The sequence below is a fragment of the Choloepus didactylus genome, chromosome 5 (genome assembly GCF_015220235.1).
Source record: "Choloepus didactylus isolate mChoDid1 chromosome 5, mChoDid1.pri, whole genome shotgun sequence".
NCBI lineage: Eukaryota > Metazoa > Chordata > Mammalia > Pilosa > Megalonychidae > Choloepus > Choloepus didactylus.
This window is the reverse complement of record NC_051311.1, coordinates 79,782,961-79,809,036: the sequence shown is the minus strand read 5'-3', so window position 1 is coordinate 79,809,036 and position 26,076 is coordinate 79,782,961. Positions and strand designations below refer to the sequence as shown.

Genomic DNA, 26,076 nt, shown 5'->3' with positions numbered 1-26,076 from the left:
CCAAGCCTTCAATCTTTGGGCTTGCCCTTCTGAAACTTATTCCTACAAAGGAGAAGCTATAATTATGCCTAAGAGTCACCCCCAGAGAACCTCTTTTGTTGCTCAGATGTCATCTCTCTCTCTAAGCCAACTCTGCAGGTAAACTCACTGTCCTCCCCCCTACATGGGACATGACTCCAGGGGATGAGCCTAGTCCTGGCATTGTGGGATTGAGAAAGCCCTCTTGGACCATAAGTGGGAAGGGAAATGAAACAAAATAAAGTTTCAGTGGCTGAGAGATTTCAAATAAGAATTGAGAGGTCTTTTTGGAGGTTATTCTTATGCATTATATAGATATTCCTTTTTAGTTTTTAGTGTATTAGAACAACTAGAAGGAAATACCTGAAACTGTTGAACTGTAACCCAATAGCCTTGATTTTTGAAAATGATTGTATAATTATAAAGCTTTCATGGTGTGACTATGTAATTGTGAAAACCTTGTGACTGACACTCCCTTTATCCAGTGTATGGACAGATGAGTAAGAAAATAAAGACAATAAATAAATAAATGATGGGGGGGTTAAGGAGTATGGGATATTTTGGGTGTTCATTTTTATTTATATTTTTATTCTTATTTTTGGAGTAATGAAAATGTTCAAAAATTGTGGTGATCAATGCACAACTATATTATGGCACCATGAACCACTGATTGTACACTTTGGATGATTATCTGGTATGTCACTATATCTCAAAAAAAATTGCATTAAAAATAAAAATAATAATAACAAAAACAATAGGAGAAGTTCATGGTGCTTTTGCTGGCCCCTCTTCCTCTCCTCCCTGGTGCAGTGTGGAACCAGCTTTGACTACCATTTGTAGATCCCTGGCCCTGTTCCAGAAGGAGTAATGTAACCCCTGTGTGCACACTGCAATGCCTGTATGTCACCTGCCAGACCATCAGGTGGCAACATGAAAGACTGAACCAGGAACTCATCCTTGGCTTGCCCTCCCAGAACTTGAACTCCCAGAATTTGCCCTATAGGCAGAGGCAGTTTGCAGAGAGCTTAAGAAGTGTAAGAAATAAGTAAGTTAAAGTAGTCTGAGGCAAATGATGACCTGCTTTAAGATATATAATAAAGCTCCTCAGGACAGGGAGAGAGTATATTTCCACAGGTCATAGAGGGGGCATTTGAATTCCTGTGATCAGGGGAACTCGTACGGCCACAAGCAAACACAATCCAAGGGCAAAGCACAAACTGAGGAAAGACAGAGAGGACCCTGCACTTCACTTTTCCCTCTGGGTGATCTTCTTGATAGGAGGGCTAAACTCTGAAGGACAGATGGCACCAGCCAATGTAGGTGTTTTATGCATTGATTTGCTTGTTTTTTGTTAGTTTCTGGACCTCAAGGAAACCTCTATCAAATCTCTAGCTGCATACAAAAATAATGAACAGACAGCTCAGGGACTAGATCCCAGAGTTAACCCTTTTAAATACTTAAGTATACAGTGTGCATCAAAAAATTACAAAAAAAAAAAAAAAAAAGAAAGAAAGAAAGAGAAAATGGTGGCCCATTCAAAAGAACAATATAAAATTCAGAATACATCAATGAAGAAGACAAAACTTTGGATATACCAGACAAAGACATTAAAACAAAAAGATCCTCAATATGCTCACAGAGATAAAGGAAAACATGAAGAAAGAACTAAAGGAAATCAGGAAAACAGTGAATGGTCATTATAAAAATATCAGTGAAGAGATACAAATTTTAAAAAGGATGCAAACAGAAATAAAAAGTTAAAAACCACAATAACTGAAATGAAAAATTCCCAAGAGGATTTCAATAGTAGATTGGAGCTAGCAGAAGAAAAAAGTCAGTGAACTTGAAGACAGATGATTGAAGTGATTCAGGTTGAGAAGAAAGAAAAAAGAATGAAAAAAGTGAACAGAGCCTAAGAGACCTGTAGGACAGCATCAAGTTACCAAAATACATGTTATGGGCATTCCAGAAGGAGAAGAAAGAGAGAAAGGAGCAGAAGGAATATTCAAAGAAATAATGGCAGAAAACTTCCCAAATTTAATGAAAACCGAGAATATACACATTCAAGATGTCCTACATAGTACAAATAGGATAAACGCTAAGAGAACCACATCTGTACACGTAGTCATCAAACTGTCAAATGCCAATCACAGGGAGGGTTCTGAAAGCTGCAAGAGAAAAGCAATGTGTTACATACAGGGGAGTCCCAATAAGGTTAAGTTCCTATTTCTTGTCAGAAACTATGGCGGCAAGAAGACAGTGAGGTGACATATTTAAAGTACTGAAATAAAACAATTGCCAGTGGATAATTCTGTATCTGATGAGACTATCTTTCAAAAATGAGGGAGAGATTATGATATTTCCGGATAAACAAAATCTGAGGGAGTTTGTCACCTCTAGATCTGCCCTGCAATCAATGCTAAAAAGAGTTCTTCAGACTGAATGGAAAGGACACTAGACCATGTATCAAAGTGGCATAAAGAAATAAAGCCCTCCAGTAAAGGTAACCATAAATACCAATACTGTTTTATTGTATTTTTTTTTGGCATGTAACTCCACTTTTTACTTCTTACAGTTTCTACAATACAACTGCATAAAAAATAATGATAATTACAAAGATGAAATTTGTAACAACTAAAGCAAAAAGGTGAGGGGTATAAGGACACTGTATATGAATGCTATAGAAGTTAGGTTGGTGTCAAATCAAATGCAATTGTTATAGATTCTAGGATTTTAAATTTAAGCCCCCTGGTAGCTACAAAGAACATATATGAAAAATATATATGGAAAGAAATGAGAAGACACTCAATATATCACACCACAAAAAATCATATAGAAAGTATCAACAAAATCAAAAGTTGATTCTTTGAAAAGAGCAACAAAATTTAGAAGCCTTCAGCTAGACCTGCAAAGAAAAAAAAGAGAGGGGGCACAGGTAACTAAAATCAGAAATGAAAGTGGGACATTACAACTAACCCAACAGAAATAAAAAGGATTATAAGAGGATGCTATGAATAACTTTACACCAACAAATTAGTTTAGATGAAATAAATTCCTAAAATCACACAAACTGCCTACACTAACTTAAGAAAAAATAGAGGATCTCAACAGACCAATAACAACTAAATAAATTGAATCAGTAATTAAACACCTCGCAACAAAGAAAAGCCAAGGACTAGATGACTTTGTTAGTGAATTTTACCAAATTTTCCAAGAAGAATTAACACCAATCCTGCTCAAACTCTTCCAAAAAACTGAAGAGGGCAGAACACTCCCTAACTCATTGAATGAGGCCAATATCACCCTAAAATCAAAGCCAGGTAAAGGTAGCACAAGAAAGCAAAATTATAAACCAATATTCCATATGAATATAGATGCAAAAATCCTCAAAATGATACAAGCAAACCAAATCTAACAGCACATTAAAAGAATTATATGCCATGATCAAGTGAGTTTTATTCCAGGTAAGCAAGATTGGTTCAACATTAGAAAATCAATTAATGTAATATAACACATTAATTAGATCATGGGTAAAAAACCACATGATCATCTCAATGGCTGCAGATAAGGCATTTGACAAAATCCAGCACACCTTCTTGTTTAAACACTTAGGAAACTAGGAGCAGAAGTAAACTTTCTCAATATGGTAAAGGGCATATATGAAACACCTACAGCTAACATCAGTGGTGAAAGACTGAAAGCATTCCCTCTAAAATCAGAGAGAAGGTAAGGATATCCACTGTTAATACTGTTATTCAACATTCTCCTAGATGTTCTAGACAGTGCAATTGGGAAACAAAAAGAAATAAATAAAAGGCATCCACATTGGAAAGGAAGAAATAAAACATTCCCTATTTACAGATTATAGATCAATATCCCAAAACTCAGTAGTGTTTCTATACACTAGTAATGAACATTCTGAAGAGAAGTCAAGAAAAAATTCCATTTACAGTAGCAACTTAAAGAATAAAATATCTAGGAATAAACTTACCTAAGGACATAAATGACTTTTAATGGAAAACTGCAAAACATTGATTGCTAAAAGGAATAAAAGAAGACTTAAATAAATAGAATAATATTCTGTGTTCATGCATTGAAGACTCAAAATTGTTAAGATGCCATTTCTACCCAAAGCAATTTATAGATTCATGTAATCCAAGTTGAAATTTCAACAGCCTTCTTTGCAGAAATGGGACAGCCAATCATCAAATTTATATGGTAGACTAAAGAACCCCAAATGGCCAAAACCATCTTGAAAAACAATGATGAAGTTGAGGGCTCACATCAACTGATTTTAAAGCTCATAACATAGTTACTGTAGTCAGAAAGCATAATATTGGCACAAAATAGATGAATTGAACTAAAAGTTCAGAAATAAACCCTCACATCTATGGCCAATTGATTTTTGAGAAGGTTGCCAGTCCACTAAATGAGAAAAAACTGTCTCTTCAACAAATGGTGCTGGGAAAATTGGATATCCATCTGCAAAAAAAAAAAGAAAAAAAAAAAATAATAAGGTAGCTCCCTACCTCACACCACATGAAAAAGTAACTCAGATTGGATCAAAGACCTATGTTTAAGAACCCAAACTGTAAAACTCCTAGACAAAAATGCAGGGAGGCATCTTCAGGACCTTGTGTGAGGCAATGATTTCTTAGATGTTACATCCAAAGCACAAGCAACAAAAGAAAAAATAGATAAATGTGTGTTCCAGTTTGCAAGTGCTGCCAGAATGCAAAACACCAGAGATGGATTGGCTTTTATGAAAGGGGGTTTATTTGATTACACAGTCACAGTCTAAAGGCCATAAAGTGTCCAAGATAACACATCAGCAATTGGGTACCTTCACTGGAGGATGGCCAATGGTGTCCAGAAAACCTCTGTTAGCAGCGAAGGCACGTGGCTGGCATCTGCTCCAAAGTTCTGGTTTCAGAATGGCTTTCTCCCAGGATGTTCCTCTGTAGGCTGCAGTTCCTCAAAAATGTCACTGTTAGTGGCATTTGGGGTATTTGTCCTCTCTTAGCTTCTCTGGAGCAAGAGTCTGCTTCCAATGGCTGTCTTCAAAAAGTCTCTCATCTGCAGCTCCTGTGCTTTCTTCAAAGTGTCCCTCTTGGCTGTAGCAAGCTTGCTCCTTCTGTCAGAGCTTATATACTGCTCCAGTAATCAAGGCCCAAGCTGAGTGGGTGGGGCCACACCTCCATGGAAATTATCTCATCAGAGTTATCACCTGCATTGGGTGGAGCACATCTCCATGGAAACACTCAAAGAATTCCAATCTAATCAGCACTAAAATGTCTGCCCCACAAAATTGCATCAAAGAATATGGCTTTTTCTGGGGGACATAATACATTCAAACTGGCACAATGTGTCTTCATCAAAATTAAAACCTTTCATACCTCAATGGATTTCATTATGAAAGTAAAAATACAACCTACAGAATGGGACTAAAATATTTGGAAAACACATATCTGATTAGGATTTAAGATCCAGAATATATAAAAAAATTCCTACAACTCAGCGACAAAAAGACACACAAGGCAATTAAAAAATGGGCAAAAGACTTGAAAAGACATTTATCTAAAGAAGATATACAAATGGCAAATAAACACGAGAAGATGATCAACATCATTACCTATTAAAGAAATGAAAATCAAGACCACAATGATATACTGTTTCACATCTTCTAGAATGACTCCTATTAAATAGGTACTTGAATGATATTTGCACTCAGGTATTTGTGGCTGGATTTTTCACAATTGCCAAAAAGTGGGAAGCAACCCAAGTGTCCAGTAATAGATGAATGGATAAACAAAATGTGATATATATATATATGCAATGAAATATTCAGCCATATAAAGAATTACATTCTGGTAAATGAAATAAGCCAGATACAAAAGGAAAAATATGGGATGATCTCACTAATACGAAAAAAATGAGATTAAGTAAATTCATAGCATCAGAAACTAGAACACAGCTTACCAGGGGTGCGTTGGAAATAGGAATGAAGATTTAATGTTTAATTGGTACAGAGTTGGAAATAGGAATGAAGGAATGAAGAGTTGGAAATAGGAATGAAGATTTAATGTTTAATTGGTACAGAGTTTCTGTTTGGAGTGATGGAAAAGTTTGGTAATGGATGGTTGTGATGGTAGTACAACATTGTGACTATAATTAACTTCACTGAATTACGTATTTGAAAGGGCTTAAAGGGGGACGTTTTACATTGCAAATATGTTACTAGAATAAAAATTTTTTAAAAAACAGAGTTTACCACACAAACAGGGAACTCTAATGTAAACTTTGGTCTCTTGGTTTTTCAGCTTTGTTTTTAACAGACACACAGAAAAATGTGTCTGAAGAGAGAGAACAGGAAAATACTGAGTCAACTTGTTTTTCACTTCTATTCTTGTCCCCAGATAAATTTGCAGTGGTGTAGAGTTGACTTAGGCTTATTGAGATTAATAGTAACTAAAAATTTATTTAACACATTGCATGCCAGGCACCATTCCAAGCACTGTATGTGTATTAACTGTTTTTATTCTCATGACAGCTCAATGATATTGATGATACTATTATTATCAACATCATCATCATTTACAATTTAAAATGAGTAAACTGAGCCACAGAAGTACTAATTGTTTTTCCCAATATCAAACAGCCAGTACATGATGGAACCAGTATTCAAATGTTATCATAATTTATCATTCAGTAAATATTATTTTCTGTGTTCCAGGCATTTTTTATCACACTGGTGATAAAACAAACAAGGCAACGTCCCTGCTCTTATGTACCTTATTGTATTATAGGTATAGAATGTCAGATAGTGACATGCTTTATGCATAACTGTAAAGCAGAGTAAGAGCGAAAAGGAGTGCCTGGTGTGGGGAAGAGTGGTATTTACCATTTTATAGAGAGTAATCAAAGAAGGACTTTCTAATCAAGTCCCATTTGAACAGAGACCTAAAAGAAGTGAGTAAATCAGATACAGATATCTAAGGGAAAAATATTCCAGGGAGGAGGAAAAGCAAATGCAGATTACTTGGGTGGAAGCATAATTGCATGTTAAAAGAACAAAGATATGGGCTAGAACCCAGAGAGCAAGAGGTGTGGTAGGAAATGTAGCCAGAGAAATAAGAGAGAGGTCACCTCATGAGAATTTCTAGGCAAAAATAGACATTGGTTTGTTGTTGCTGTTGTTGTTGTTTTAGGTTAATGAATTTATTTGCAGTTTGGCTTAGAGAGAAAAAGGCCACATCTGAGCAACAAAGAGGTTGCCTGGAGGCGCCTCTTAAGCATAATTGTAAGATGGCTCAGCTTCTTATTTGCAACCCTAAATTTCACAAGAGCAAGTCTCAAGTCAAAGGCTTGATTTATTAAGTGGTGGGTTCCTAACTTGACTTAATATATATTCTATACCAAAATAAATGGTCAGTTTCTTACATTAGCTTCACTTAGTTGTACAATCATCATCACTCTCAACTTTAAACAATTATCATAACATAATTCTTCCCAGAGCTCTTATCAGCTGCTGATTATTCATCCCTAGTATTAGTGTAAAGTTGATAAGATATTCCTATTAAATATAGTCATTAATACTAATGGGTAGTCTTTCCATACCACTCTGTTGTTAACTCTCTGCAGCAGTGTCATACCTTATAAATATATTGCTAACAATTATTTAAGTTTGTGGTGCTACTCTATGGGTTACTTGCCTTTAAACAACCATTTACGAACATTTTCACCTTCAATGTGTCACTGATACTTATAATCCCATTAACGAACCATAGTCACTCCTGACCATTCCCATACCATTAAGATCACCCTCATTATCCCATCTGTACATATCAGATTATTGTTCCCTCTTCACTAGGTTTTGACTATCTCTAGGTCCCTATATTCTACATTTTAAGACACTTATTTTACATTTTTCACAGAGTTCACATTAGTGGTAACATACCATGTCTCTCCTTTTATGTCTGGCTTATTTCACTCAGCATTATGTCTTCAGGGTTCATCCATGTTGTCATATGTTTCGCAACCTCATTCCTTCTTATTGCCCTGTAGTATTCCATTGTGTGTATATACCACATTTTGTTTATCCATCCATCTGTTGAAAGACATTTGGGTTGTTTCCATCTCTTGGCAATTGTGAACAGTGCTGCTATAAACATCGGTGTGCAAATATCTGCTTGTGTCACTGCTTTCAGATCTTTGGGTATACACTGAGAAGTGAAATTGCTGGATCATAGGGTAACTTGATATCTAGTTTCTGAGGAACCGCCAAACTGAAGGACATTGGTTTTTAACACCAATAAAATGAAAACTATTCAAGGAATTTGAACAAAGAGGTTCTGAAACATGAACTCACTTCAGTCTTAACGTAATCACTTTGGCTGCTGTTTTGAGAATAGACAATAAGGAACAAGGACAAAATCAGAAAGATTTTAGGAGGCTATCGCAACAATCCAGATTAGAAGATGATGGTAGCTTGACCTGGATGATAGTAGTGGAGGTGACAAAAGATTGAATTCTGGATAATTTTCACGGAAGAAACAATAGAATTTGCTTCAAGATTCTGTGTCTTCATCATTGCATTATACAGCATTGTTGAACTCATTTTGAAAGGTTAATGTCCTATCAAAGGAGAAGCAGGAAGTCAGGGGCTGACCAGTTGTGCCAATTATCTGGTGACATAAAAAGAATTATTGACCCACCTCTTCAAGAATGAGCATAGTGAGGCAGGAATTGCATGGACTGATATAGAAGTTATGGAATGGCCTATGTGTACCAGAACTCTACAAGAAAATGAAAGAATCTCAAAAGAGCAATAAGATCGTTGTCGATATACAATCCCAATTTTTTTAAAGCACTGTCAGTAATATTCACTTATAGTAAATAATTGGTGTACTGCCATAACAGTTTAAAATATTAGCAAACTTGTAGCTGTGCTTATGGCAATAGTTATTTGAATTATAAATTGATTTTCACACTGTTTTTTTCTCAGGTTAAATGTGAAGATGTTTTCTGTCTTAGAACTATAAGAAATATTGAAAAGTAGACTAGTTGAAGAACATCTATAGAGTTTCATATATGTGAACATAAATTGTTATGTTTTATAGTGCTTAAATTGTGATGAAATTTAAGGTTCCATAGTAGGCAGAGAAAACCCGGGAAAGCTATTAATAGTTTAGCATCTCCATTTCCTATGGGATGTAGCTTCAACTTGTTGAGAAGAATATTATAGTCTTATTAAGTATAAAATTCATATATTGTAGAAGAGTATGTTAGTGGTCCCAATTGGGCTCTTCCTGAATTTATTATCTTACAAAGTCAAATACAGGTACATCTTTCATAAAAAGAATCAGCTTTTTCTAAAGTAATATCTGAGATTTTGATCAACTTATTACATTTTGATGACCATTTCAACTGATGAACAGAAGTAGAACAACTGGAAGAATACAAATGAAGTACAAAAGTTATTGATGAACAGCAAGAGAATTCAAAACCCAAAGCTGTTTAATAAACAGATATTGCAAGCAAACTGAGTTACAAAAAATTACATAATTATTCCACAGTGTATCAGAGTTGTTTATACTGAAACAGGCCATTAAAATTCTGCTTTAGGCCAATAAATGTTCCGTGACTTAACATTTAAAAAAATGGGTTTAGTTTCTGAAGTAAAAATATTCTCTAAAAAGATCCTTCATAAAATTATCTTCCATATGAAGTGAGTTTTTGACTAGAAACAACAGATATAGCCAAAAATATAATAGCAAGCAAAAACTGATTTTTGCATCTCAGAAGTACCTACTAACTTATTCATACCTTATTTAGAGATTATATAATGAGCAGTTTTTGTGTTATGTGGTTTTTCAGTCATAAAACAAGCTTCCAAGAGAAGCAAGTTAAGGGAGAGGAGGATTAATAGGGAGGAGTTGGCTAGGATCATTAAGGCAGGAACAGTGAGAAAAGCTAGAAGACTGACCTTGGGAAGAAAGAAAAAGCTAAATGTACAGAATTGTAAAATGAGATGGCCTTGCTAATGATGGGCCTTCCAAATAATAATTTTGAGTCATACAAATTCTAAATTACCTTTTATAAGAAGTCTGAGCATAATATATCTTGGAAAGATTTCCATGTGTGGTAGATTAAAAGAAATGGCTACAAATTCTTCACATGCTTGTATGCACGTCCTTTCACAGTGTGACTGTGCAGCTCCTCCCATCAAAAGTCTAGTTCTCCATTCCCTTGAATCTAGGGTAGCCTTGTGAATCAATTTGACCAATAAAATGTGACAGGAGTGACATTAACTCAGAAAAGGTAAATTACACCTATGTTTTTCAGAATTCCAAAAGGGTACGCCTAACATTCTTGAGTAATAGATTCTAGTAGATTATTGGAGGCAAGATATCTTTACTTTTGAAGCCATTGTCATAAAATTATATAAGAAGTTGTAATCCCATAAATATCCTTTTGATAACTCTATTAAAAACAAAATGCTATGTTGAATGGACCATTGCACTGACCCAGTTTTTCTAGCCAAGTATTTTATGTTTTTAGGATATTGAAACAATTATTTGTTATATTTTTAATAGCTTAAGAAAAAAAGTCACTATGAACAGCTAAGGATTTTATACATTTCAGTTTTCAAACTTTTAATTGAATAAACACAAAACAGCTTCAGAGCTTAGTTTTATTCTTCCCAGTTTAAAATGAGGTCATACTTCTTTTAAAGAAAGAGTCAGATTTAAACTGGTGAATATCTTAGTGGTTAGAGCTGCATAGGTAAGTTTGTGTAATGGTGTTTTAAAAGACATTCCCAGGCAATTAGCTGAACACATGAAGAAAGAAATTAAAGAGTGGGTGGAAGAAGAGCTGTGTATTTTTGACAATAAAACAATAGGAGATGGTTTTCAGTTTGGTACAAGAAATAAGAAGGTGAATGTCGGTATAAGATTACTGTCTCTCTCTTTCTTTTTAAGTAGTAGGAGAAGATGTATAATCCATGTGAACCTGTTAGAGAGCAATGAGGTTTCCTTTTGTTTCATCTGCAATTTTTGTTGTGTGCTATTAGGAAAATTTTGATGCACTTTCAATAAAAAAAGGCTAATAATGAATTAATGTTTGTAAGTCTCTTTGAGCTCTTCAGATGAAAGGTGTTATATAAGTGTAAAGTAGTAGTATTGTGGTGGTTTCCATGGCAACAGTAACTCTCCCACCTGAAAGGAACTAACTAATCATGTAAGGTGGGTGAGTTAAAATTGCTATGATAACTTTACTTTTTGCGCTTTCTGAAACCTTTCAAGCGTACTCTCATATTGCATAGACATTTGATTATCATTAAATTATACGTGTTCATGTAGCCTTCTCCGCTCTTGTTCCTCATATATTTAATGGTATTCTGAATATCTGAGGAAAAGAAAGCAATTCATCTTTGAACTTCAAGGATATTAACTCTCAAAAGATTTCTTACTTGTTCCTCCACCCCTGGAGTCAGAAAGGCCTGGAGTTAAATCTTGTCTCTACTACAGTATAATCCGAAGCAAGTTAGTTGTTTCTCTGAATCTATTTTGGCATCTGTAAAACCTAAAGGTAATAGAACCTATTTCAAGAGATCATTGTGAGGACCGAATGCATGAATATATGTAAAGTGCTTAGCACAGTGTCTGATGCACAAAAAATATCCAATAGACATTAGCTACTATATAATGCCTTCTTTCTCACCCTTATAGTCAGTGCATCTCAGGCAGCTATATCCAATAGAACTTTCTGTGATGATGGAAATGCTCCATATCTACATTGTCCAACATGTAGCCCCTAATCATACAAGGGTATTGAGCACTTAAAATCTGGCCAGTGTGATGGAATAGTTGATTTTTTTGCTTTTTAATTTTAATAAATGTAACTTTAAATAAGCAGATGTGGCTAGAGGCTACCAATATCAGACAGTGCAGATCTAGTAAACCGTTACTTGTTTCCCCTGATAAACTATGTTATTTTCATCCCAGCTGGAAACCTGGAGTTTCTGTCTCTAGTGTCTCTCTTCTTACCTTTTTTCCTCCTTAATTTCCTCTTTTGTCCACATAGTTATGTTTCTATTCAGGATCTCCTCCCTGCCAGTTGCCCTAAGACCTTTTTCTATGCATTCTTCTATTCATTTTTCTTTTATCAACTAATTCCCTGTACTTTTAGCTGACTCCCTTCAGCTCTGTCTCTTAAGGAAGCAGGGGGCTGTTTCCCTTGTCAAACAAACCTTTCATTCATGATAGCATATATTTGCATGTTTTGTGGTTTACATTACATATAGTTCTAAATAGAATAATTGTTATTTTAATGAATTGATTCTAATTATTATGAAAGTATTTTATTAAAGTTATCCTGTGTTCTATGAAAAGTGAGATACAGCCACTTGATAAGCCTTTTTTCTAACTTTAAATGTCATCAAATTGTTTATTCCCAGTAATTTTTTATAAAAAGTAGAGGACATTGTAGATTTATTCAAACATCTTCAAAGTTTAAAATATAGGAATTATTCTTTTTGTTACTTCATGAGAAATTCAGAAGGTGATTTAGTTATGTTTCAGAATGTTGTATCACTTTCTCCACCTACTTCATAAATAATTTGTTTCACATGCTCACTGTTGGTGAGCAGTCAGCCTGGAGATTATCTTTTATCTTTGTATCTTTAGCAGGTAGAAAACCTGATGCATAGTAGGTGTTCAGTAACCACAATGAATGAAGTGGGGAAAGGTCTTTTAGGAAATTCGAAATTTGATTTTAAAGTATTTTTATGTATTTGTGCAAAGATGGTAATGCCTTTTTACACAGCTCCAGCAAGCAGCTCTTTCTTTTATTCTGAGGGAAGTCCATGAAGCAGAATCTTACAGTAACCATCCTTCCTCTGATGACTGTCTGCTCACCATATGACTTGCCAATTTTATTAGCTTGCTTATTGATTTAATTTTGATTTTACATACTCTGGCTGAACCTACCAATAAAGTATGAATATTTCCAATTTCAGACAAGAAATAAATTTATAAATATAAGAAATGACTTAAAATAAAATTGTTGTATTCCTGAATAATGCCCATGTCAACAAACTTAACTTTCATTGTGGCTCTAATTGTTTTCAGTGCACTTTTATTTCAGTGAATATGTTTTTTTAATGGATTGATAAGGCTTTAAAGTGCTCCACCTTCTTAAATCCAGGAGCTATTAAATGGGGGGTAGTTCAGTCAAATGAAAATGTCTTGCATAGGCCCCATTGTGTAGAGAGAGTGCTCACATGATTTACCCAATGTGACTACAAGGTAGTGAGTTTAAGTTTGCACTGGTAATTGAAATACCTCTCCTTAGCAATTCGGAAGGATTTCCTTTTATCTCAGTACTCTATAAAGATGGCAGAAGGATAATCTGAGAACTGAACTCCTAGAATAAATCTCATATAGATTAGCTATAATTAATATTCATGTATATATGTTAATATATACTACATAACTTTGCATCATATGTAGTCATCACTACAGATCCTACTTTACTAAGGTAGAGGTTAATTCAATATTTCTCAAACTTTCAAAACAAAATTCTATATTTGAGTAAACTGCAAAATGGATGTCCTCTATTAATGTTATTGGAAATTTCAAAATAAAATTTATTTTGTGCCATATTATATTAAGGCAGTGGGACAAAGTTTTCCTTAGTTTAAGACTTTACTTCTTTTGAAAAATCACTGTATTAATTTTTTAACTAGGATTATCTAGGGGCAATATCTCTGTTCTGGTTTAGGTCCACTTTCTGTACTACCTAAAATATCACTTGTAAATTCCCGTACATGTCCATTTCTGTGTTAATTAGTCTAAAGATCGATGCATTCATTCATTCAACAAATGTTTTTTGAGCAGCTATTATGTGCCAGACAGTAGTCTCGGTTCATGGGTTACATAAAGTGAATTAAAAGATGAACACTCCTGTCCTTGTGGAGCTCACATTGCTTTAAACAGATTTGGATGTGAATTTTAAGTACCCCATATCCCTGTTGGTAATCTTACAGCATTTAGCCTTTGCAGAAACAACTTTTTCAATTCCTAGCTATTTCTTGATATTTGTAACACCTACATAAATGATAATGATGTCATATTCCTCCCATGTAAATGCGTTATGCAAACAATGCCTGTTGCAAAATGCCCTTTGAGCCCTTCCTGAATTTTGGTTGGAATAATTTATGGACTGACTTCCTCCTGAAAAAAAAGCAAAAAACTTGTCCCATTTCTCAGAAGTCTATAATTATGCCTTTTATCCTGTTAGCATACATCCCAACTACCAAACAACTGGAATTAAACTTGTGTCTTTCTTGCCTTGCTGGGGTTTGAGTGTCTGGCAACTTAAATGTTGGTTACACTATCAGCCTTCATAACCAGTGGAAAATTATCAACTTTCTCTAATTTGTTATATAGTTAACTAGCTGGTTTTGACATATTAAAATAATTCTTAATTCTTACTATTCTCCAAGAAAACCTATAATATATAATATAAAAACCATATTAAAATATTAATGTAATTTGTAATTTTGGATGTCAATTATATATTATGACCTATTTAACACATATATTTTATTTCTTTACTCCAAATTTTTAGTATATTCTTCCAGTTAACTGAGGATTTTAGATACTAGATTAAGGATTTATAAACAGTTTCAAGTAACACATCAAAAAATGAAATATTTTTCATGATTATCAATGAGTTTCTAAAAAAAATTAAAAGAACACAACACTCAATCATTCACTTGTATCTAATTGTTCACTTTATCTAGTACAGTTTGTTAATGAGGACGGGTCACAATCTCTGAGTGTCTAAGTGATGCTGTTCCAGTTTGCTAATGCTGCTGTTTGCAAAACACCAGAAATGGATAGGCTTTCATAAAGGGGGTTTATTTGGTTACACAGTTATAGTCAAGGCCATAAAGTGTCCAAGGTAAGGCATCAACAATAAGGTACCTTCACTGAAGGATGGCCATTGGCATATGGAAAACCTCTGTTAGCTCCAAAGGCACGTGGCTGGTGTCCGCTTGCTCCCACGTTGCGTTTCAAAAGTGGTGTTCTCCAAAATGTCTGCTTCAGCTTCCAACAGCCGTCTTCAAAGTGTCCGTCTCAGCTGCAGCCACCAGCTCCTTCTGTCTGAGCTTTTATAGGGCCCCAGTTAACTAATCAAGACCTGCACTAAATGGGTGGGGCCACATCTCCATGGAAATTATCTAATCAGAGTTATCACCTACAGTTGGGTGGGTCACATCTCCATGGAAACAACCTAATTCAAAGGTTCCAACCGAATCAACACTAATACGACTGCCGCACAAGACTGCATTAAAGAATATAGCTTTTGGTGGGACATGATATATCCAAACTAGCACAGACGCTTTCCTGGTCCTAACACAGCAAATCTTAAATAAGGCTAGAAGGAATCAGAAAAGGAAGTGTTTCTAAATCTGAATTACCTAGAAATTCTTTCCTCTGGGAAGTCTTCTCTGACTGCCCTAGTTCAAATTGGTGCTGCTTCTATACATACCATTTCACTCAGCACACTGTAAAAACTGCTCCTTAACCATTCCTCCTTACACTGCATATGCCATGAAAGCAGAGTTGTGTCTTTATCCCAGAGCCTGGTGCAGTGCCTAGCATATAGTAGGCATTCAAGAAATGTGGGTGAATATGTGTATGCATGAGCACTATAATTCACCTTTCTGGTTATCATTTTTTCTCCTCCAATTTATCTTATTTTCCTTTGCTGCCTTATTAATGTTTTGATAAGTTTTTCAGTATACACACACACACACACACACACATATATAATTAAGTTTTCAGTATATATATAATTAAAGGAATCATTTTGTTCTGAGCATCATGATCACTGTGATCAGTAATCCATGACACATTTTTATTTTTTGAGGCTTAGGTTACTAAAGTAACATATGCTTATTTAAATAAAATCTATGTTTGAGTTGCTTTTCCAGTGATAATATGTTCTTTGTTTATTTTTTAATTAGCTCCTTGCTTTTTCTTTGGCATTTAAACTTTTTTCAAAGAAATACATGCACAGAGTTAAAAAATAAAATGAAACAAATAGCTAATTATAATGAAAAATAGAAGTCCTCTGACTTGCACCTTCCCCACCACCCAGTCCAGATACACAGAAAAAATTTTTTTCTGGTATTTATACCCATATTTCTAAATGTTATGTTTATTTGTATTTCTTGATTTATCAGTTTTCTATATTAGCTTTTTAAGTAATGGAAATGGAGAATCTGGTGGATGCAAAAGGCACGCAGTGAAAAAGTAAGATTCAGTGTAGGCTAAAAATGCTACAGTAGATCTCTACACAGTGTGCTTTGGGTCCATAAACAACAAATTGATGTGTGACGTCTTCCAAATTGGTTTAAAGAATAACTGTATTGTTTATGCTTCCATTAGCGGTAAACAAGGGAGTTCCCATTATTCTGTTTTCTTGCCAACATTGGGTAAAATCCAGAAAAGTATGCTATTCTATAACATAAAGTGGTATCTCATTGGATTTTTAATATGCATCTTCTTGATTGTTAATGATTTTGAACATTTTAAACTACACTTGGTAGTCATTCTGGCATTCCCTTTTGAGAATTGTCCTTTCAGGTCTTTTGCTCATTTTTCTATTGGTTATCTTTGAGTATATATATATATGCACTAGATATTAATTCCTTGTTGGTTTTAGATATTCCTTCAGTTTATCTGTAGAATTTCTCTATTTAACTACCCTCCACTGAAAAATTCTAATTTCAGTTTAGTAAATCCAGTAATTTATACCCTATCACTTTTGCTTTATGGATCTTGTTTCAGAAATATTTTTTAACTTCTAGATCTCAAAAACAGTCACCTAATTTCTCTTCTATTAGCTTTGAAAAAGATAACTTTCATATTTAGCACTTTAATGTTTCTGGAGTTCAAATCTGTATATGGCATAAAAACAAACCAACTTTACTTGCTGTCGTATTTTGAGACTTTTTTTTTTTTCCCATATGAGCCAACAACAACCATTTTTCTTATTTTGTGATGTTACCTTTATAATCTATAAACCCCTCACGTATGTGTGGGTCTGTTTCTGAACTCTATGAGCATTGTAGTTTACCTTAATATATAGCAGACTGCATTCCTTCTCTTTGCTTTCTGTATTTGAATATTATCTTGATATCAATAGATCTGTTATTACATATACCTTTAAAATGGGCTTATGTAATTTCTTTTCAAAATTTAGGTGGAATTATATTACATAGACTTCATAGATTGGAAAAAATTGACATCTATGAATATGGAAAAGGGAAAGTATGCCAATATGGAAGTAGGAAACAATTTACACTACTACATTTTATAAGAAATCTTTCTTTTTCTGATAGCAAATAGCAAACAGGAAATAATTATGGAGGAACGATTAACACAATGAAAGTCAAGAATCGAGCTTGCTCTTGTGCAGAATTTTGTCATTAAGAGAAATATGGACAACAGAAGCTATAGAGAAAGAATGTTAGAACATAATTATTTATGACTTTCAGTTACCTTAATATTTATGATTAACTAAAACGGTGGTTTCAAATTATGTTCCTCAGAACTCCTTTGGCTTTGTGGAATATCCCACAGTATCTGGGGTAAGGGATAATGGTGACACTGAGTAGTTGGAATTCTGATTCAACCAAATACTTCATTTTTATCTGTTTCATTAATTGTCCCCTCACTGAAGGTTTCATTGGAAGAAAAGCTTCTTTAGCTCAAAAGCATTTGGAAAACATTTAAATAAAATAAGTAAAAGTATAAATATTCAACAAAGATGACATATGATTCCATTCATCCATTTCTATGCCTATGGCAGCATTGCCAATTGAACCCAGTATTCCTTCCTGCTGCAGAATCAAATTTGCCTTAATACAGCTTTCCATGTCAGTCAGAGGTGATGTGTGAGTCAAAACCCATTTACTATCCATACACTGCTATGTCCTATAATTTTGTTGGAACTTCAGAATACTTAACATATTTTAGCCAAAGAAAAGAAGAAGCATAATGTCTCAGATTAATTAAAGGAGGAAATGACTAAAAATGCACGTGGTTAAATAGGAAATTGGCCTGGAAAATACAAATTCAAATAAGTATTAAAGTAGTAACCCTTACATTGTGATTATAAGGAGAAAATGCTTACTTCCAATTCTTTAATTATGGAAAAGGCCCACAAAACTCATTAAGTATGTGTTGAAGAGGCAATTGAAATCAGTCATGTTTTCAGTTGGGGATCCTGAGACTGAAATAATTTTATTCTATAAATTATGAAATTTAATTACCAAAAAGTTTAAACCTGCCAAATCAATGTAAGAGTGGAAAATGAAATCTGCATCTCTGGTAAATACATCTTGTGCTTTCTCCATGATCCTTGTTTTGCACCATAAATGGATTTAAAGTTCTCTAAATTATCTGCGTTTCACACATATATCATACGTGTTTGAAGGTTCACAAAGTAATGAATGCATTAATAATTTTCCTTATTTGAGGATGAATACATTTTATGTCCTATGAAGCCATTGGACTCTAACTGTGAAATAAATTCAAAGTTAATTGTCAATGAGTGACAATTATTTGTCTCCATTAACAGGGCTACATTAATGTGATGTGGGGATCGAATTTACCTAGGAATTGACTTAAAAGTCTTGTGGAAGATCTGGAAGAAACAGGTAAGTGTCTTTTACTAATAATTCTCTTTGGTTCATTGTGCTTATTTTTGTTTTTCTGATGTTTAGTTTATTCTTTAATGTTTTGATTGTCTTTTCTTTCCCCAAAGTTTAAAAAAATGTTAGTGGAACAAAGAGATGTCTATCTAGTATGGCAGGAGAAATATTTACCACTGTCTAGTCTCTTGAGCTTCCCATTTCACTTCTTGCTGCTCTCTCCCTTACTTTAAAATTTAGTCCCTTTGGGGGGGGGGGGGCGGGAATTAACATTAATTTATCTGGAATATGAATTAGGTTTTGAAATATCGAAAGGAAATCATTAGGAAAAAAAACACGGGGTATTTTTTGTTATTTCTTGGTCTTTTCAGTATTATTTTATTGAAATTAAATTGGGATCTAGAATTATTGGGAAAATAAAGAGAACAACATATCAGTAATGATTTTTTCCTTGAAAGTTTGATTCTTCTTATAAACTTTTTGAGACCAAGCACACCAGCTGTTTAGAAAGCATTTGCTTTCTTTTTAATGTTGTGTATCTTTAAATCTAATGAAAGTTTTCCTTGATATTTACAATGCCAACATATAAAGGTGTCGATATTTAGTGTTTCTGTAAAATTATTCAGTGTCACTGTTGAACTATGGTATCAATCAGGTACTCTTAGGTATCAAATGTCAAAAGTTTCCAAATTTATCATAATTTTTCTCTTTGCTAACAGGAATTTTAGGTTGGTAGGTTGTATTTCCAAGCTTCCTAATAGTTTGTATCATTTCTCTCCCTAGTCTTCCCTCCAAAAGAGAGGGGAACCCTGGTGTCTTGGCTTTCTCAAAGTTCTTTATCAAGGGGCTCATTATAAGAGTAAGATGAACCTGAGAATTCTGACTGGTCTGCCTAAATTACTCTGCCTATTTCTAAAACTTTCCAAAGATAAAGACTCCATAATTTCCCTCAGATTTTCAGCAGTGTGATTTAATTATACAGCCAAATAGTTCTCATATATTTTACCTTATTTTGCTTATGGACTTCTTATTTTTTGCCAACTTTTATTATTTTGCTAGATACACTAATAAAATAATTCTGCATGTATCTAGCATTTAAGATTTTCCTACTTAAAGATTTTCCACTTTGGCAACTTATTACTACCTCTTACTCTTTGATCAAGCTTATTGTATAAGTAAGACTGTCATTTTTATACTTTGTTTAATAAGTGGATAAACTAAGAGCAAAGAATTTAAATGATTTTGAGGTAGTCGTATAGCTTATTGGATTTTACAACTATTTATAAAAAACTGGTTGTTTTTAGAACCCATAACTGCTAACACTATTTTTTCCTGGGTTATGTAATTCATGGCTTACCATACATATGGTCACATTGATGTATTCCATCTTTGCATGGCCTTTTTATATTTAAGTTCTCATTTTTTAATAAAAGAACATTTAATTTAACAACAGCAGTAGGATTTTAGATTGTAATAAGCAAGAATTACCTGGCAGTGAACATCATGGAGCCATGAAATGAACTAATTTTTTAAAAAATAGAGAATCTTCTTCCCATACGGGAACATAATTGGGCTTGAAGTTAGTCTTCAAAAGTCAAAACTGCTTCTGGAACTTGCTAACAACAGTTTTTCTAATCATATGATTAGTGTCAATTTTTATATTTTTAGATAATAACCAAACACATATTGATATATAAAAGGCATATGCACAATGTCAAAGGTCATCTTAATGGAAAAGTGCATTCTGAAAAATCATTTATTCTTAGAAATATATAGAATCATGAATTCTAGAGTTGGAGATACTATCAGGGAAGAATAAAATGATAGGGAGGCAAGGGTTTTGGAATCAGCTGGATCTGGGTTTGCATCCCTGAAGCCATTTTTTATCTTTCTTACCAATCTTGGCTAATTTTCTTAAGTCTTTGGACCTCAGTAATATGGGGAACAAATTTATGTGTCTGTTGAGTTATTGTCAAAATGACTGCTTGGCACATAACTATTTTCAATAAATGTTAGTTTTCCTCTTTCCTTTCTACCCCTTTATTCTCTGTCTCCCCTTCGGCTCGACCCCGTCCCCTCCCCAAAAAAGAACCCAAAAGTAAATATACTTGGTTGAATCTTCCTGTTTTCAAAGAATTTGTTTATTATTGCCTCCAATTTACCTCTCAGAGATGCTAAATTAACTGTCCTAAGCAATACTTCTAAAATGACAACTAAAATATTGATTTTATACAACTTACAATTACGTTTATATTTGGTAAATGGGTAGTTAGATGAATGTGTATGCATATGTGTGTGTATTTTACCTTGCAATATTCATAATTTATGTTCAGAGTTTTTGTTGTAAGAATATTAAATCCAAATAAAACATCAAAGATCCAGTGATTTAATAATTTGAATTGGAGTAGAAATAAATGTCATTTGCATATTTTAGAGAAAAGATATAAATTTCATAAACAAATTAAAATTCAGGCACCATGCTTTTTCATGACAAAATATGTCCTCTATTTTTCAAATTATTGAAAAATAATAGACCATGCAGAAATTGATTTGGCTGAGGTGGGGCTGAGTCAGTGATCCAGACACACAGTGTACTGACATTTCTTGGCAAAAAGAAGCAGAATAAACAAGGCTGCAAATAGGCTACAGAGTGCAGTTGTTGAGAATGCAAGTTTTGAAATCAGATTTGACTTATAGTTCCAAAACAAAACTCTCATATGTGAAACCTTGGACAATTCACTTAAGCTCTCTAACCCTTGATTTCTTAGTCTAGAAAATAGAGATAATTAAACCTACTTCATAGAGTTGATTTGAAGACTAAATATATGAATACATGTCAAGAGCATGGTGAAGCATTAAAAAAGTCAGTTGTAATTTTGCCTTATTATATAAGTTTCAGAGGTTGACTGTACTATCCAGGCTACCAGGCAAATATCCTTAATAGCATTCTAATCTATGTCCACACATGGATATTACAAGAAGTGCTAAAAAGGGGTTAATTCTGTATGCTGTCTGTGTTTTGGCTAGCATATGCATTAGTTTTATATTTCTGTGTAACAAATTACCATGTATTGAATGGCTTAAAACATACGTGTTGTAACTCACAGTTTCTCTGGATCAGGAGTCCAAGCATGACTTATCTGGGTCCTCTCTCATGACAAAGCTGTCATCAAAATGTTGGCTGCATTCTCCTCTGAAATTCAAGGTCCTCTTCCAGGCTCACTGGTTGTTGACAGAATTCAGTTCATTGTAGTCGTAGGACTAGTGGCTTTCCGCATTTCTTTTCATGTGGCCTTTTCCATACACTGTTCGCATCACAGCAGCTGGCTTGTTCAAGGCTAGCAGAAGAGTCTCCTACATGCTGGCAAGATGAAGCCATATGTATGTGTATGTATATGTCAGTACGTATGTATATATGTATACATTCTTAAAGTATGTGTGTATTAGCATACCCATGGAGTGTCATCTCATAACCTTTGCATTTTCTGTTGATTAGCAGCAAGTCACAGGTCCTGTCCACACTTAAAGGAAAGGAATATGAAGGGCATGTACATGGTGGTCATCCTAGCATCTGTCTGCCACAGCAAGTTAAACTTATTAATTTAAAATTCATGTAAAATGTTATTTTACTATATGTTTATAATTATGTCATATTCAGTAAAAAAGGAATATTGTTACAAGGTGTACAATTTTATTCTCATATATTTAGGCCTACAGTATAACTCCCAGAAGGCCATTCCCCCTGCCTACAATTCATCCATTATTTCAAGCTAACTAGCCACCAGACTAAATCTAAACAGGCATTTAATACTCTTCAGAACTGACAAAATCCAGATGTCCAGTCTTTTCACTGATTACTCTGTGAATACCCTGTACTGTGTGCCTTACACTTGCCCACATCTTGAACAATGTGCATCCTTTTCTTTCCCTTTCTCCATCTCCTTAAAATGTATTTCAACCTCTATGACTTCCACTGTGCTTTTCATGATTCTCCTCTCCTTTTTAGCCAGTTCAGGAACTTTTCCTACATATTCTTATGCCACATGATAGCCAGTCTGGTGTTATAGATATATGAGCATTTGTCTCTTTCTTTCTGACACCTCTGGAAATCAGGGAATGTATACTTATTATCTTTGTATTACCTGCAGCTTGCAAGTAAAACCTTAAGAAATAATTTGCTGAATATATAAGATATTGAATCAGAACAGTGGTCTCTCAGTCAGTCTTCAGTTTGAGATTATTTTAAAGGATGTTCTTTTTGAGTTATTCACTCTTACAATGACTCAGTAACCTGAAAAATACCCCCAAACAACCCTTAAATTACATGTAAGAATCCATTACAGCTTACACATTTGGAACTGATTATATATGGGAAGGACATAACATTGGGGTCAATGGTTGCCAGACTATGGTAGGCAACTCCTAAGATGGCCCCTAATGGTATAGTCTCCTGGTTTTCACACCCTTGCCCCTTCTGCATTTTACCAGGGTTTTTCTGTGGGGCCAGTAGAATATGGCACAAGTGATTGTATGTCACTTCAAAGACTAGGTTATGCAAGATGCTAAGATTCTGTTTTGGGTGTTTGTTCTCTTTCTCTGGCTCTGTGTCTCCATCGGTCTCTAATCACTTGCTTTGTGGGAGGCTGGCTGCCACGGAAGGGGCCACATAGTGAGGGACTGAGCCTTCAGTCAGGGAGGAAATGGCAAACAACCTGCATACTCCTGCGAGATCCTGAGCCTAACCTACCCAGCTAAACCACTCCCGGATTCCAGACTCTCAGCAAAAGTGTGAGGTAATAAATGTTGTTCTAAAGTTGCTAAGTTTTCAGGTAATTTGTTATACAGCAATAGAGAATTAATACATCATATAATAATTTACTCTAATATTATTTCCGCAAATTTCAGCACTGTCATTGGCTCTCTGAAAAATACAAGGATTAATAACATATCTAACATATGGTCTCTGAAACAAATGTCATGGAAGAGATAGGCATAACTATTTATAAGTTAGTGAGCCAAGTGAGAAGACAACGTGAAATGTTTGGATTTCTCCTGGAATACAGGTATTATAAGGCCGCTTTGAATCTCTTGCTCATTGATCACTTCAGTGACTGAGAGTTACACTTACCCAGGACAGGATAGGTCTGGGTGCTGGACTGGGCACTGGTTCTTTTGTAGAAGCGTTGTTTTGAATGGTTAAAATATTCTCACCTTTATAGGATTGAATTTGAAGACACTATCCCATTATGTATCATGCTAGTTTTCTGTTGTGCGCCTTTATTGTCTTTATAGAGTTTTAAAGCATAGAGTTATGTTGAAGAATTTAGATGCGTATGTAATATATATATGCATTTGAGTGCTATATTATTATGCTATATATATTATGAAGTGTGGAGTCACTAGAAAGATAATACATTTTATCTCCAGGAAAATAAGTTCAGAAGTATGAATCACCAAGTAATAAAGTAGCACTCTTTTTATAAATTCAAAACAATCTATTCCAAATATCATTCCTATTGATTATACTGTGATGATGGAACCTGGGCAAAATTACTGCATTATATTTAAAAATAGAGAAAGAAAACGGAAACTTGTTCTAATTGGAAAAGGGGAAATAACATTTGTAATTTTAAATTTATGGCTAGGAACTATCCACTATTAAAATTTTTTATGCCATTATACAAAATAGAAAAATGTGGGTTTAACTGGCCTTCTTTTCAGTTCAGCTGAACATTAAATACATTTTTAATGGTCTTATTTGCTGGGAAGAGCACCATTACAATAATCTGCTTTTTACAGCCCATATCAAATATGAACCAGCATCATTTATTACAAAGTTTGTGCTTTGGGAGACATTTTCACAGCATCTAACAGTACTGCTTCCTATTTCTTGGAATTAGTCTTTAATGATATCATTTTCCAAAATGAGTTGTTGCTCCAACCTACTGATTGTTTGTGGTTAAAATCTAATCCAGCAGCTATATTTAAAATATATTTTAAATGTCATACAAATTTGTAAGGAAAGGTCCTGTGAAACTTCTGTTAAATCAGTGATTGTATGAATATGCTATAGAAGTGATGCTATGCAGCTTGAATGTTTTTAGGTTTTTTCCCTATATGATAGCCAAGGAGTGAACATTGAAACTTACTTTTAACTATTAGCAATTCCAGTTTTTACAGTTGTCTGCTAGAGAACAGAGAACTATTACTGTAGGTGTCATGTAAAATAAAGTTCGAGTCTGAAGCCTTCTTTTAGCTGTCAGCCTTATTAAGAAGCTCTTCATATGTTGAACCCCGTACCTGGTATGGTATAAGGGATGCATGTGAGAGCCTGGGGAGAGCTTACTTTCTCTTCACTGTGGGTTTATTAGGCCTTGCTCACATTTTACTCTTTCTCTGCTTATTCCAACTTTCTAGCTGCAACTAACAACACAGTAGGTCTAATATAGATTGACACCTTTGGCTGAAGACTGATTGAAACTTGTGTCTCAGAGTTGCTAATGTTCACTGAACCATTTTATTGAAGATAAAGTAAATAAAATAGATTGCCATATGAGAATTCTCTGAAATCAAATGGAATAATTTGGCAGGTTTAAGCCTATGAAGAAGGCAAACAGTGAAACAGATGTCAATACTTTTTATGTTTGGTGTATCAAGGGATACGTATTCATGTTAAATTGGACCTAAAATATTCATTTCATTAGTACAATTAAATGTTAAATATAATTCTCAATTGCCATATTATTTTTGATCTTAAACAATGATCCTCTGAAAAAGAGTGATATAGATTAAAAACTTTTGAGACTACAATATTGTGATGATTTTTTTCTTTCTGTTTTTCTGACACTTAAGTACATGGATCAGTAGTCTCAGGGAATTTAATAAACAACACAAATGAATGGATTTGCCAAAGTGCAGTCTAGAATCTTAAGGTTTGAAAACAACAGTAAACCTTAGCTTACTAAAGGATTCTAGCAATCTTGAGTGTTTTATGTAGTAATCAAGAGTATATATACACATGAGAAAAACCTTTTTGGAAAGTGTCCCATGAAATTTGTTTTCCTTTTCATAATAAAACTGATAGGATTCATATAAATTTAATCATAAAATATATTCTGTATATTATCTTCTGAAATAATTTTTTGGAAGATAAAAATAAAAAGCTAGAGTGACCTTAGCATCTTGAATCCCATGAAATTACATCGACAATAGCTTATGTTACCATAACATATATTTGATGACACATTTAATTTGTAATACACAAAGATCTGAGCACTTTCATGAATATATTTTGAAAGTCTGATACAGAGAAATAAAGATGTCTT

General features: G+C 34.1%; 1 protein-coding gene across 1 annotated transcript in view; it reads left to right on the top strand.

Moving 5' to 3' along the window:
• Positions 1–26,076, top strand: part of FOXP2 (forkhead box P2) — a 599,809-nt gene that overhangs the window by 186,168 nt on the left and 387,565 nt on the right. Inside the window, exon 3 of the mRNA XM_037836341.1 lies at positions 18,679–18,757. The gene's annotated coding sequence lies outside the window, so the exon portion shown is untranslated. The remainder of the gene's footprint in view (positions 1–18,678; positions 18,758–26,076) is intronic.